This window comes from Pinus tabuliformis, chromosome 6 (genome assembly GCF_031772625.1).
Source record: "Pinus tabuliformis cultivar Carrire ecotype Pingquan chromosome 6, CPIR1, whole genome shotgun sequence".
Lineage (NCBI taxonomy): Eukaryota > Viridiplantae > Streptophyta > Pinopsida > Pinales > Pinaceae > Pinus > Pinus tabuliformis.
In genome coordinates this window covers 1473620477-1473636486 of record NC_142292.1, presented here as the reverse complement: position 1 = coordinate 1473636486, position 16010 = coordinate 1473620477, and positions in this window count along the sequence as shown.

Genomic DNA, 16010 nt, shown 5'->3' with positions numbered 1-16010 from the left:
AACTGCTTGTGAGTGCTTTTTACTCACTTAGATTAGGATCTTATTTTACTTAGGTGGATCTTATTTTACTTAGGTTATTAGTGTTCTTCTATTGAGAAATCTAGGGCATAACAATTAAGTGATTTCTCTTCTATTAGTAATTGCTTGTGAGTGCTTTTTACAGAACTGCTATTAGTAATTGTTTGTGAGTGCTTTTTACAGAACTACTATTAGTAACTGCTTGTTTGTGAGTGCTTTTTACTTCTTTAGATTAGGATCTTATTTTACTTAGGTTATTTAGTGTTATCTGTTGAGAAATCTAGGGCATAGCAATTAAGTGATTTCTCTTTTATTAATAACTGCTTGTGAGTGCTTTTTACTTCTTTAGATTATGATCTTATTTTACTTAGGTTATTAGTGTTTTTCTTCATCAAAGAGCTACCAATGCATAAACCATAAATAAACAAAAACCATAAATATTCATCAAAAAGCTACCAATGCATAAACCATAAATAGACAAGGACGTCAAGGAAGCTCATATGGCTTATCACACTCCCGATACCATAGACATTTCAGACATTCCACTGAAAGAAATACTTAAAATGTATAATGCCCACACTATAAATAATTGAATCCCTTTAACTATAAATAATCGAATCCCTTACGTCTAAATAATAATATTCAAATGGACGATACTACCCACCTAACACTAAACTTGACTTTCACTGTACAGAACATGTGATAGGCAAGAGAGTAGACAGCCTGCCTATTTTCCTGCTTAACATTAGCGATGCGAAGTGGTTTACTAAAAGAAGCAGAAGGTTTAAATATAGTATTTGACTTTGATATGAGACAAAAATAGCAGGAAAAAATCAAATTATAAAGATGCAAACGCACTTGAATTTCACTGTACAAAGCATGTGACATGGATGAGGGTAGGACAGACTGCCATACTTTGATAATTGATTCCCACTACTGATTAAAATTACTGATGCAAAGTGGTTTATTGAAGGCAACAAAAAAAAAAATACAGCGTTTGACATTGACATGGTGAATCCACAACTAAAACAAATCGAAGTATAAAGATCCACAAGCACTCATGCCAGAAGATGGCAAAAAAATTTGGGCAGAGGATGAGCCAAAGAATTGGCCAGCACACAGAGAGGGAGAACCACTTTTTTATCACATGAATTCACCTTACTCGTGAGAAATACATTATTCTTTGATTGACCTTTTCTGAAGATAATCTCATCATTGAATTACTGACAAGTGTGGAATTTATTGGGGTTGCTGAGGCTGGAGGAGCATTGACTTGTAGGAATTAATAATCACCCACATACACCGATTACCGTGAAAGTTAGGCAAGTCCTCCAGCTTGCTCATAGCCGATTTCGATCTGTGTTAAAATACAAGTACTTAAGTAGAGGAGAAGAAGCCTGGACTTGTTGCTCAGGGTGAAGTCATCATGGCAAGAGATGGGTTTGTGGCCACTAGCCCTGTTGTGAAGAAGAACTATGCTGGTGGAATGACTCTGTATGTGCTGGTCACTTGCATCGTTGCAGCCACAGGAGGGGACTCCTCTTTGGCTATGACATTGGGATCTCGGGTAACAACAGATAACTCTCAATCTTCACGAACTCCCTATTGCTTAAAATTAAAGCAGAAGCTCCCTATTGGAATGATTAAGCTCTACACTATGCTAGATTCAAAGATTTAGATAGCTATATAAATCATCTACTAGGGCTATGAGGGCTCTGAGACAATAGATCCAAACTCCTAGTAGGCACCTTTATGGAGCATGCCAAGAAGGATCATTCGAAATTTCATCGCTAATTTCTTAAATGCCAGAGCAGAGGGATTGACCTACTATTAGTTTGACAACGAATTAGTAAATTTAGGTTAATGGAAATAGACAGTTTTGTAACGAATAATTAGTTATGTAACGATAGTTGGTGATATAAAACTATCATTTGCCCATGAAATGTAAGGCAGAGGAAATCATTGTTAAATGACAAAGTCCAATCCAATTCAGTTTCTTATTCAGTTTCTTGTCTTCATTAATCTGTTGATTCTCTGTGTCTTTTTTCCTTCATTTGTACAACAAGTGGTATCGGAGCTCGAGGGCCGAGCGATTGGGCGTGAAGGCGCTGAGAAGAACCTGCGCTGAGACCGTGTGACCTGCGCTGAGACGCTGAGAAGAACCTGCGATGAGGACGTGAAGACCCTGCGTGAATGTGCGTTGAAGGCTGTGCGTTGACGGCTGAGAAACAAATCCTCTGCGTTGAAGAACCAGCCAGAAGCTTGGAAGCTACCAGCGTGTTTCCCATCTCTGCTTCCAGAAGCTTGGAGCTGCCAGCGTGTTTCTACGCTGCCATCTGCGTGAAAGAACTGCAGATAGGTTTTCTTTGAGCCGTTGAAGAACCAGCGTGTTTCCGCCAACGTGCTTCCCATCTCTGCATCTAGAAGCTTGGAAGCTGCCAGCGTGTTTCCCATCTCTGCGTCCAGAAGTTTGGAGCTGCCAGCGTGTTTCTACGCTGCCATCTGCGTGAAAGAACTGTACATTGCGTGCCTGAGGGTGGACACTCATCTCTGCGTCCAGAAGCTTGGAAGCTGCTCACTGCCCCCGTCGAGCAGAACCAGAATGCCCTCGCATTCGTTGGTCGAGGAAGAAGGAGGAGGCGTGTTCGCTGCCACAGTTGCAGCCAGAAGTGCTGCCAGATCTGCGCGTGCAAGAGTGACTTGCCTGTGTGCAAAGCCAGAGCCACGTGAAGAGGAACCCATCAAGCTGTTGTTGCCTGTTGAACCCGGGTATTTATTAAAATTACCAGAACGTTTTTTATTTTCAGCAGAATTTTTTGTTTTGAAACAAAACAGCAGATTGAAATATTGAAATCAAATCAAGTTTTTTAAAAAAGTGGTGGTTTTTTATACAAGTTGGAGGAAAAGAAAGGGTTCAGGAAGGGTTTCATTGTTTGTTTAAATCACCAGAGGTTAAGATTATTTTTTTTAAAAGCAAAAACCCTAGAGAGACTGAAACCCTAGGAAGGAGGAAAAATGGCCAAGATGTCAAATGCAAGATTCGAGGTGGAGAAATTCACCGGAAAGAACAATTTTGCTCTTTGGAAACTGAAGGTTAAGGATCTGCTTGTGCAACAAGGGTTGCACAAGGCATTGGATGGGGTAACTAAGAAACCTACAACCATGACTACTTCAGACTGGGAGGACTTGGATGCCCGAGCTCTTAGTACCATCCGGTTATGCCTAGCGGATGAAGTTCTCTTCAACATTGTTGAAGAGACTACGGCATCAGGATTGTGGGAAAAACTTGAAAAACTCTATATGACAAAATCGTTAACCAACAGAATTTATCTGAAACGACAGTTATACAGTCTTCGAATGAAAGAAGGTTCAAACATTGCAGAACATTTGAATGTTTTTAATACACTAATTTGTCAATTAACAGATATGGAAGTCAAGATACAGGAAGAAGATAAAGCCATAACCTTGCTGTGTTCTCTGCCTGAATCATGGGATCACTTCGTAACTTCAATCAGTTTCAGCTCTGTTGATTCTTTGAAGTTTGAATCAGTCGTGGGAGCTCTTCTGTCTAAAGAAGTACGAAGGAAATCCAGCACTGAAACAGCTGCATCAGAAGCCATGGTCGCTAGAGGACGCTCGAAGGAAAGAGGAGAAAAACCAAGGGGGTCTTCCAGGTCGAAATCGAAGGGCAAGAAGTGTAAGGCAAAATGTTGGAACTGCGGTAAAGTTGGACACTTGAAGAAGGACTGTTGGAAACAGAAGGAATCTGAAAACCCGAAGAACGAAGCGAATCAAGCTGATTCAGGTATGGTAGACGAAGTTTTATCTGCTGAAAAATTGTGTATGATAGATGAAACTTCCCCTGAATGTAATGTCTCTCAGAGTTTTGATAGCTGGCTGTTAGACTCTGGTGCTTCGCATCACATGTGCCCACATAGAAATTGGTTTACTTCGTATGAAAATGTAAACGGTAGTTCTGTGTTTATGGGTAACAATATGTCATGTCAGACTATTGGGATGGGAGATATCAGGATTAAGATGTATGATAACACAGTTAGGACATTAACTAGTGTTAGACATGTACCTGATTTGAAGAAAAATTTAATCTCTTTGGGAGTGTTGGATTCAGATGGTTATAAGTTTACAGGTCAGGATGGCATCTTCAAAGTCTTCAAAGGAGCCCTTATGGTTATGAAGGTAGAAAAGGTCGGAAATCTTTACAGGTTAAAAGGAAATACTCAGGTCGGTGAAGCAGCGGTTGCGTCAGAAAAGGAAGAAGCAGGTACTCGTCTGTGGCATCAGCGTTTGGGTCATATGAGCGAGAAAGGTCTTCATATACTGATGAAACGTAAATCTCTTCCCGGTCTGAAATCCTTGAATTTAGATTTCTGTAAACATTGTGTGTATGGAAAACAGTGTAAACAGAGATTTAAAGTTGGAAATCATAATAGTAAAGATGTTTTAGACTACATTCATTCTGATCTGTGGGGGCCTTCCCCTGTTGTGTCATATGGAGGTGCATTGTATTTTTTAACGTTCATTGATGATTACTCTCGTAGAGTTTGGGTCTATATGCTAAAAAGGAAAGCTGATGTATTAAATGTCTTTAAACAATTTAAAGTAATGGTAGAGAAAAGAACAGGCAAATCTATTAAATGTCTAAGAACTGACAATGGTGGTGAGTTCACTTCTGTTGAATTTGAACAATACTGTAAGGATGAGGGCATTGTTAGACACAAAACTGCTGTTTATACTCCTCAGCAAAATGGTGTTGCTGAGCGTATGAATCGGACTCTTATGGAAAGAGCCAGAAGCATGATCAGCAATGCTAACTTGCAAAAGGAGTTGTGGGCAGAAGCAGTATCTACTGCTTGTTATTTAGTTAACAGATCACCTTCAGTAGCAATTGATTGTAAAATTCCTGAAGAAGTTTGGACAGGTCAGTCTTGTGACTATTCTCATTTGAGGATATTTGGTTGTGATGCTTATTCTCTTATTCCGAAAAATCAGCGTTCAAAATTAGATCCAAAGTCGAAATGTTATGTCTTTGTTGGGTATGACTATGCAGTGAAAGGATATAGGTTGTGGGATCCTACATTGCGGAAGATAGTCATTAGTAGAGATGTAACATTTGATGAATCCTTTTTGTTAAAATCAAATGTTGAAAGAATTGAACAGGAACAGGTATTGTCGAGTCAACGAGTTCAGTTGGAGGCTAGATCTTTCGGTGACAGTCGAAAGGAAGGAGAGACTTCTGGAGACAAAGGTGTTGAAGACACAAAGGAAGCCGTTGAAGCTTCTGAACCAGTGCAAGTTTCTGAACTAGTTCAGCAACCAGTCGCTCTGAGAAGGTCTACAAGGGAAAGGAAAACTCCCATAAGGTATGAAGATTCTGCTTCGTCTGTTGCTTTGGTTACTGAAGATGGGGAACCTTCTTGTTATCAGGGAGCAGTAGATGATATAGATAGCGAGAAATGGAAAATGGCTATGGAAGAAGAAATGGACTCCTTAGCCAAGAACAATACCTGGGATCTTGTAGAGCTTCCTAAAGGGAGAAGTGTTGTTGGATGTAAATGGGTCTTCAAGCTGAAACGGAAAGTTGATGGTAGTATTGAAAGGTATAAGGCGCGACTGGTAGCAAAAGGGTATTCTCAGGTTGAAGGTATAGACTTTCATGAGATTTTTTCTCCAGTTGTAAAACTTGTTTCTATACGTACTGTGTTGGCACTAACTGCATTGCTTAATCTTGAGTTAGAACAGTTAGATGTTAAAACAGCTTTTCTACATGGTGATTTGAACGAAGAGATATATATGGAACAACCAGAAGGTTTTGTACGAGGTCGCAGCAGAAGATTAGTTTGCAAGCTCAGGAAATCATTGTATGGTCTGAGGCAGTCTCCCAGACAATGGTACAAGAAGTTTGATTCCTTCATGGTGAGCCAGAACTTTATAAGAAGTGAGTATGATCATTGTGTGTACTTCAAAAGTTCCAATGGCATATTCATTATCTTAGCTTTGTATGTTGACGATATGCTTATTGCAAGCAAAAGCATGGAAGAGATCAACAGGTTAAAGGCTCAACTCTCTAGGACGTTTGATATGAAGGATCTTGGAGCAGCAAAACATATCTTGGGCATGGAGATACACAGAGACAGGAAAAATGGTAAGCTTTGGTTGTCACAGCAGAAGTATGTGGAGAAGATACTTGAAAAGTTCGCTATGAATAATGTGAAACCTGTTAATGTTCCTTTAGCTTCCCATTTTAAGCTTTCTTCGGTTTTGAGTGCCAGAGCTGATGAAGAAAAGCAGTATATGTCTCATGTACCATATGCAAACGCTGTGGGCAACTTAATGTATGCGATGGTATCTACAAGACCTGACATTTCACATGCAGTTGGAGTTGTCAGCAGGTTCATGGCAAATCCAGGTAAAGAACATTGGCAAGCAGTGAAATGGGTGCTTCGATATCTAAGAGGCACAAGTGACCATTGCATCGTCTTTAATGGTAGTGAAGGATCAGTTTGCGGATATGTAGATGCTGACTATGCAGGTGATTTGGACAAAAGAATATCTACTACAGGTTATGTCTTTACTCTTGCAGGTGGAGCAATTAGTTGGATGTCAAAGCTTCAAGAAATAGTTGCGTTGTCCACTACCGAAGCTGAATATATAGCTGCTTCAGATGCCAGTAAAGAAGCAATCTGGTTAAAGGGTCTGCTCGATGAGATTGGAAGGACGCAAGAGAAAGTGAATGTACTTTGTGACAGTCAAAGCGCTATTCACTTGGCTACAAACCCTGCCTATCACAGCAGAACCAAGCACATTGATGTAAGGTATCATTTTCTGAGACATGTGATCGATGGCGGAAAAGTAGCTCTTAAAAAGGTCCATACACGAGAAAATTGTGCAGACATATTCACAAAGCCAGTTACAGTAGAGAAGTTGCGGTGGTGTTTAGCTTCTCTTGGCTTGCAGGAAAGATGATGAATGGGAAAATTGTTGTCAAGGTGGAGTTTGTTAGTTTGACAACGAATTAGTAAATTTAGGTAAATGTAAATAGAAAGTTGGGAAAATTGTTGTCAAGGTGGAGTTTGTTAGTTTGACAACGAATTAGTAAATTTAGGTAAATGTAAATAGAAAGTTTTGTAACGAATAATTAGTTATGTAACGATAGTTGGTGATATAAAACTATCATTTGCCCATGAAATGTAAGGCAGAGGAAATCATTGTTAAATGACAAAGTCCAATCCAATTCAGTTTCTTGTCTTCATTAATCTGTTGATTCTCTGTGTCTTTTTTCCTTCATTTGTACAACACCTACGAGGGTGGTAAAAACATTCCTGATTCTTCCAAGAAGGATCATTCCCCGCTGTTCATAAAGAATACCCATCCCCGCCTTCCTGCCTTGCCTTAGGGGGGCTCCCCGGCCTATACATGTATCAGGAACACAGATAAAGTGCCCTTCGTTCTCCGCTTCCCGTCCCCCCATTCCATATGTATGAGGCATACACGAAGTAGGGATACCTGTAGTTCGAGGGCTCTAAAGAATGGGCAAACGAGTTCTTCCTTTTTATTAACCCACGCCATCCTGTTAGGTATTTCTTGACCCTCAAACAAATCGTATTTTCTTGATTCCGCAGCTTAAATACATCTTATTGGGGTGCCTTCCCCCGTATCTCTCGGAAGTCCTAAATCACTGCGCGCAAAGACTATAGCAATGGGTAGCGTCGAGTAATTCGCAGCGGTGTCAAAGAAGGAACGATGGACAACAGGGCAAAAATCTAATGAAGCCGGACTTCTGGCTAGAACAGCAAGAAGCGGCCATTCACAGGGGATTACAACTCGCAAAGGAGGGCACTTCGGCGAACCAACAGAGCTATATTAGCAAACGCAAATGGCGGCTTGGAACTTCGGACAGAGGCCTAAGCTATTAACTCCAATGGTTTCTCTGATACTCCTAGGTAATAAAACCTTAATAAACCTTAATCACTCAGGTTCAAGTAGTAGAAGCTTAGGACTACAAGTACTGTCAACAGAGCTATAGTAGCAAACGCAAATGGCGGCTTGGAAATCCGGACAGAGGCCTACTCAGCTATTAACTCCAATGGTTTCTCCGATACTCCTAGATAAGAAAACCTTAATATACCTTAATCACTCAGCTTCAAGCAGTGGAAGCTTAGGATTACAAGTACTGTAATTGACATGATATTCAAAGTTAGAATAATGAATGGTAAATCATGTAGGGAGAATAATTGACATGATATTCAAAGGTAGAATATTGAATGGTAAATCGTATTCAAAGGGAGAATAATGAATGGTAAATCAGATTTCTTCACAGAAACAATAGTATTTCACCACTCACCGCTTATGCTTTGAGTTAGCTACATAGTAATATGCTCAATAAGCTATGGTTAAGCTAATATGTTCAAGTAGTGAAATTCATAAGTCTGTAATCCTGACTTGCAATTAATGACCTGAACACGGGCTAAGCCGTAAAAAGAGCAATTAATGACCTGAACACGGGCTAAGCTGTTAAAAGAGGGACTAAATAGCATACCTGGTAGGCCTGCAGCTTAAGAGCGGAGGTCATAGGAACAGCAGCAATTCATCTGAAGCATACCTGGTAGGCCTGCAGCTAAGAGCGAAGGTCATAGGGACAGCAGCAATTCATCGGATTCGCATCAATAGCGAAGGTCAGAGGGACAGCAGCAATTCATCGGATATTGTATCAACAGCAGGCAAGAAACCAGACGGGATAATTCCTGCTTGTTCTCCAAGAGTACAATTGCTTACATGATGCATATGAATGTTTGTTCTCCAAGAATTGCTTGCATAATGCATATGAATTCTGTTGCTGCAGAGAATCCAATACTACCCTGCACTCATATAAAGAACATGTGGCCACAGGAGCTCATGATATCGTGGCGAGACTCGTTACCAGTTGGCTGGGAAGGCTCGTTACCAGTGCCAGCAAAGGTTGTATTTCTACCGTTTAGAGCTCGTTACCAGTGCCAACAAAGGTTGCATCGTGGTAACCAGTTACTTCCACTGTTTAGAGCAGATATTTAATGTTAACCCGCTAAAAAAACATTGTAAAAGATTTACTAGGTTGCTGAAAAAGTATATTAGAATATTTTTTAGGCTTAATGCTTTAAGTTTTAGGTTTCATGCTTTTGTGCTCCGATTGATTAATGCTATGAGAGACCGATTAGTATAGTCCCTGTCCCATGCCGCAATATATAATTCATCGTAACTATAATCATTGTAACTTTGCCATTGTAGATTGGCAAAAAAATTGATCTTTCGTTAAGTTAATGGTGACTTCCTTTTCAATGGTTTGAAAATAGTTGCTAAAGAGAACTTGGAGGACAACAATGTTATCCTCGCACCATTGAAAATGGTTGCTAAAGAGACCTTGGAGGGCAACAATGTTAGCCCCACACGAGAAAAGTTGTTAGGGTCAATATTATTATATTTAATATATTTTTCGTACAGATTTATTACACTATATTGTTATTTGAGGAAAATTATACTACACTGTTATTTAAGGAAAAGTATACTACATTGTTATTTAAGGAAAATCACACTATTTAGAATGATTTGTTGATAATAAAAAGGTATAGGAAAATTACACTATTTAGAATGACCTATTAATAATAAGAGGCTGAGTTTCACTCCAAAAGTGAGGACAATGGTTCATCACCGTTATTCAAAGAAAAACACATCATCTAGAATAATTTTTTGGACCATATTCCCCCCACCCAATAAGTCACTTAGTATCTCTGGATATTATCTACGTAATTACACTTTCCTTATTTAAAGAAAACCACATCATCTAAAATAACCCTTTGGTAGTTTATCTAAAATAACTCTTTAATGATTTATAAAAAAACAAATTTTCATTCTTACTAGATATCTCTAAATTTTTAACTATTAAAAAAAAAAACCTCTTAACCAAACCTATGTACCTTTAAACACTAATACATAAATGTTTAATATAAAGATATTACTAACGTTGAAGCAAGAAATTGTTAATTATTAACTTGTTTTAGTAAAAAGTTTAATTAGACTATTATTTCTTGAAATGGCGAATCTCTCTGGTTGAAACTCATATTTTACTTGGTTTTCTAATGATATTCGACAAAGTTGGGTGTGATGTATCAGTTAGTTAATTAAGCTAATAAGTGCAGTATATTTTGTAATATAGAATGGTATCGAATCGATATCTATTAAGAGGGATTTGATAATGGTGATGGAGTGTCGGATTTTAAAACAAAGAGTCCTAAAGTTACATATTAGGAACATAAAATTTGTTAAAACAAACATAAGTAAAGTTACATATTAGGAACATAAAATTTGTTATCTGTTTGATAATTGTGGAGTCTCGGATTTTAAAACAAATAGAATGGTAAAGTTATATATTACTCTCAATAAATAAAGGTTTGATAATTGTGGAGTTTTGGATTTTAAAACAAATAGAATGGTAAAGTTATATATTGTATATGTAAAATTTGTATTTAAAATATTGATATTTATTAGTAATTGTTTTTAAAGGTGTTGAAGGAATAGAATATGTTTATAATGTTATTGCAAAAATGTTATAGTAAAAGAAAGATAACAATTTAGAGGGTGGAGGGGAGGAAATGCGTTTAAGCTTTGTAACAGTCTCACACTTGTGTCGATGCTTGTCTGACAGATGTTGCTTAAACCACTGTTTTTGGCTAAATTATTTTTTTCCAATCATACCACTATGTCAAAATCTTATATACATATTATATCCAAGCTATAACATGTAGGGTAATGAGGAGAAACATTACCATAGGTCCTAGTGGGCACTAGCGCACAAAAAATATAATCGCACAAAAGAAATGACTAAAGACAATGTGTGTTGATAATGAGATTAAATAAAGAGTGTATTTCACTCCAATGACCTTCATATTCCAGTATATTCTAAAATTGACATAAAGAAGGTGGGTTGTTTCAGAATTTTAGCTATCTCCTTTTAAAAAGTTTAAATTAATTGGGAGTCATTTTCCTGGAGCCATTATTTCCAGTTTTAAATTTTAATTTAAATTTTGTCTAGCAAAGATTTGTTGGAATTACAAATTTGGATGGTGTAGTTTACACAATCAAAGTATCCAAGTAAACTTTCAAGGCATGGTATCCATTTATGCATTCAAAAATACGATTTTAAAAATGAAAAGTTACACATGATATATGCATATATAGAACCAATATAGATCCATTTTGAAAAGGATTAAATCTCTTGATGTGCATATTTTTTTTCAAGTTTTGCACTCTAAAGAGGCTCATATATCAAGAGAATTGACCCTACCCTTGGTAAAGTTGTGGCTAAGCCTTCCTTTTCTCTTAATTTCCATTATTTTCAAAAATAAAATGTCAATTAATGCCTCATGCCTTTCCAAAGTCTTTGCCATTGTCTTTGTCATTTTCCTTAGCAATAATAAACCAAATGAACACCTGCACTAAGATGTTTTTGCTTGAAATACGTATCCCATGACCTTAGTTATTATTTTTCTTTATTAACTTTATTTGTATGGAATTTTGACTAGGGTTGTTACAATTTTTAACCAAATGAGTGAATATATTTATTTATTTATTTATTTATTTAGAAAATGTCCAAAAAATAGCCAATTAGTGAAATTTTTCCAATGTCCAAGACATAGCCAATTAGTGAAATTTTGCCCCTAAAATTTCCCCTAAATTACTTAGCTCTCCTTTTAGACCAAGCCAATCATGGAGGGATTCAAATAGCTAGAATTATGTTTAAAGCCCAATTCTTATCGATTTGTCAACAGGTTGTGCCTCTATAGAAAGGTAGAGGAGTGTCTAGCTTATTAGATGAATCAATTCCTCTCCCACGGAGGATAATTGATTTTATTGAAAGCATTAATCTAGAGTATTCTAGTCTACTAGTCCTTGATTGCTTACACACCCAAATGGATTCACAATAAAATAAGGAAGAAAGCCTTTCAATTTTTATGGACAGGTAATGGGAAAGCAAAAGGGGCTGAAAAACCTCCATGTTTTCACTTAGGCTCTAGCCGCAAGAATCATGTGGTGCCTTGCATGTAACACGGCTCTGTAGGGGTGAGTAATGAAGTGCAAGTGCCTTACACGTAACGACGAATCTGTGGGGGTGAGTAATGAAGTCCAAGTACATCCTGGACACCTCTATGATAGACTGGTTTCACAATTCAAGAAATACGATAAAGAATTGCTCAATTGTATGGAAGACCCTCCTTATCTATTTTCTTATGATTGGAAATTTCATAGTTTGGAGGGTGGGAAATGAAAAAAGCATACACATAAGCAATGATTTGTGGATCGGAGTAGAGGACTCCTTCCACTTATCAAAAAATTTAGTGAGAGTTCTCAAAGCGCGATATGTTTTTCTTTTTGTGGATGGAAAGGCTCAAGAATCCTACACCTATGGTAGAGAGGGTTGGAAACAAGTTGTGGATCTCGGTCTTGTAGGAGAGATGGTTGACCAATTGAAACAATTCGTCAACTTTCTCTATACCAATTTCATTTTCCTTAGTGGAGAGGATGCAGATACCCTCTCATGGCCTAAAAACTCAACAGCATAAGAATATACAATCAAACAAAGGTACCAAGTTTTTTATGACTTTCAAGTGGTGGGGCACCCTTTGAAAGGAAAAGTCTTTCTATGGTTAGCTCTGAATAACAAAATGCTCACCTAAGATAACAAAATGAAGAGGGCTTGGATCGGGCCCAACAGCTAGTCATTATACAAATATGAAGTAGATTCAGTTTCTTATTTATTTCTTACATGTTCTTATGTAGGTAAAGTTTGGGGCCAAGTAGAAATAAAGCTCAATATTTCAGTAGTGTTGGTTTCTCTAGAATTGGAAGTTTCTTTTAAATATTGGGAGGCAACAAGGGAGTTGAAATTGTATGCAACCTTCTTGTTCCTTCTCATCTTAGGTACCTGGTGGGCTTGAACTAAGCAATTTTCCAGGATAACTATGTTCCTTCGTAGATAACGATAAACATGATAATGAGGTGGATGAACTAATATTAAACAAAACCAAAGCCGGTCAAAATTTGGAGGCTCAAAATTCCTCCCATAGATAGCAGTGTGACATGGGGCCTTTTCAATGGGGCATGTCAAGGGTCCCTTCTAGTCACAAGCATTGGAGCGGTTTTGTACGGGCATGTCAAGGGTCCCCTCTAGTCACAAGCATTGGAGTGGTTTTGTACCTCTCTTTAAGGCATTTTTTCCAAATCAAGGGGTGAGGGAGCAACACCATGGCATAATTTTTGGCATTATGGTCTTTGTTGCACCTAGTAAAATTGAAACAATTGAACCATATACAAGTAATGGGTGACTCCAAGGTTGCTATAGATTATAGATTGAGCCAATAACAAGATTCAAATTGCAAACCAATGATTGTGCCCCCTCTTCCAAGATGTTGTGCAAGTTTAGAGAACTCCTAGACAATGGTTTTAAACCATGTTTATAGACAATTACATCAACTTGTAGATTACCTTTTGAAAGCAGTTCTCTAAGTGATCCCAAGAAATTTTTTCTTCACCAAATTTAGGACTGGAACCCAATCGGATGAGAAGACTATCCACTTTTGAAGTGGTTAATTTTCCTTGACAACAAGATTTATTATTATTATTATTATTATTTTTTACAGAAAAGTGCTTTGATTGGAAATAGTTTGGTATAGAATTCACAACAAAGTGGAAGATGTGAAGCTCAAAATGAGTACATAAAATGCATAACTTTTAGGCAGTTACATGTATTTTTCAAAAAAAGAGAAGATTTTTGTATCATATATATAGGATAATCAATAATTTCTAAATATCCGCTATTAATGTTACACAAAATATAATTATTTCATAAATAAACTCACTCACTTAGTTGGGTAAAATAAATCCATTTAATCAAAGAAACAAATGGTAAAATCTTTTAACCTTATATTAAAAAAAAAAAATTAATCCACATATATACATTATTTGATTTATTTTTGTGATAAAAAATATTCATAAAATTAACAGATAAAATATCTTGGATTGGGGAATGTTGAATATCTATAAAATTTACAGATCACATATGTTTTTATTAATGAATGGTTAATTGAATGTTAGACATTGGCAAAAAAACACAAGATTTTTACGTGGTAAAATCTTGACAGGGTGCTAAGGAAACATCCATGAGGCAAAGGATTGGATTTTCTATTAAACCAAATAATGATTCTCTTTATTATAACAATTCGGGTATTCATCATTTTATAAGAGCTCTTCCGTTACATAACAGTGGTTTCGTTATAAAACCAACTTGACAGTGAATACTATTTTACACATATTTGTCAAAATCCAACTTAATGACCCATTGGACTCTTCATTATTTAGATTCTCAGGATCGCTATTCAAATTATGAAATTTCTATGATTTTCATAGCAAAAAATAGTTTAGTTAGATTGCTATATAAAATTGGACAAATTCTTATGGACTTTCGCCTGAATCGTTTTCTTCAACGCAACAGTAATATGAAAACTAAGCGGTTGGAACACACTACAGGAATGGTAGATGAATAGTTGGTTCAATTAGTTTCTCGTGCACTGTTTTGAAAGTTTATGATGATCATGTTTAGAGCGCTGCATTCGCATTAAAGTAAAGTGCAGAATAGTGTTTGCGTGGCAAAGCGTTTGGGGTTTAAAAGATGCATTAAATGAATATTACACGGAAAGAAACATGATGGTACGATTAATTAATTCAGAATATCGTTATAAAGAAATTAACAGCAATAGATCCAAATTACCCCGGATAAATTGCTTCAGAATATTCTCGATAGATACAAAGCTGCTTTTGCTTTGCTTTGTTGTAGTAGTCGTTCCTTATTACTGCATCCATGCAAGCTGTGCTTCTGTCTCAGATTCTATGTTTGGTAAGAAAGGATTGGTGAACGTGTTGGCTGACTGCTATTTGCAACTTTTTCTTTGGGTTTTGGCTTGCTGTCTTGCTAACTTAACTTTTCCATATTTCTGTTGAATAAATATTTACATTTTGGTTGTCATTGTTAAGCTCCCTCTCCCATAACGGCCGCTGACTATCTGGAATCTGTCTGCCGCTGAATTAGCACCCTTTGCCGCCGATTTATTATGAAAACCATCTGCCAACCGGTTCCATTAATTCAAGAAACTATGTGCAGTTAAATTAATTTCTGGTTAGGAGCTTCTGAAGTGGTCCATTACTCCATCTGGAGTTCTCTACCATGATCTGTGGAATACCTGACACATAGCCAACAGTAGCTTGATGGAAACTTGGCTATATATTTATCTGTTTGGTCCCCAAGCTTGCATCTCAATCCCCTTCAGTTTTTACACCATCAAGTTGAGAGAGCAGAGCTTGGAAGTGCCTTCCAGATTATCTGTGTTCTTTTATTTTTTCTACTTGCGTGAGGTTGTTATGTCTCCATCGCGTACAGTGCCCAGATTTTAGAATTCCCTTCTCTCATTTTCGTGCTGCCATGAGCTTATGAATTACAAGTTAATTTCAGGATCCCGCTGTTGTTTGCTGTGTTCCAATAAGTTGTTGTTTGATGCGTTGAGGAGTGTGTCTACGCATTGGAAGCATGAAGCATTACTTCGCATGGGTTTTGGTTCCCCGTAAGAATGTATGAAGGTCAACGTTTGTGGAGAAAACAGCGAGCAAACATAAGAGCTGGACTGAGTTGCTGTGCGTGGGTTTTGTGGAAAATAACATAAGAGACTCCCTCAAAGCTTAGCAAAAAGTTTGTTTTCTGAAGTGTATTTAGCATCAATGGCTGGAGGTAAGTATTATTGGGCATCCAGATTTTATGATTTTTTACAATAAGTAATTTTAATGCCACATATAAAGAATCGTTGTTCATAGCTATCATTTGGTATTAGAGGATTACATTGATACGCATAACCATTTATTCGAGGTAGCAGCTTCATTTTTATTAATGCTCTGTC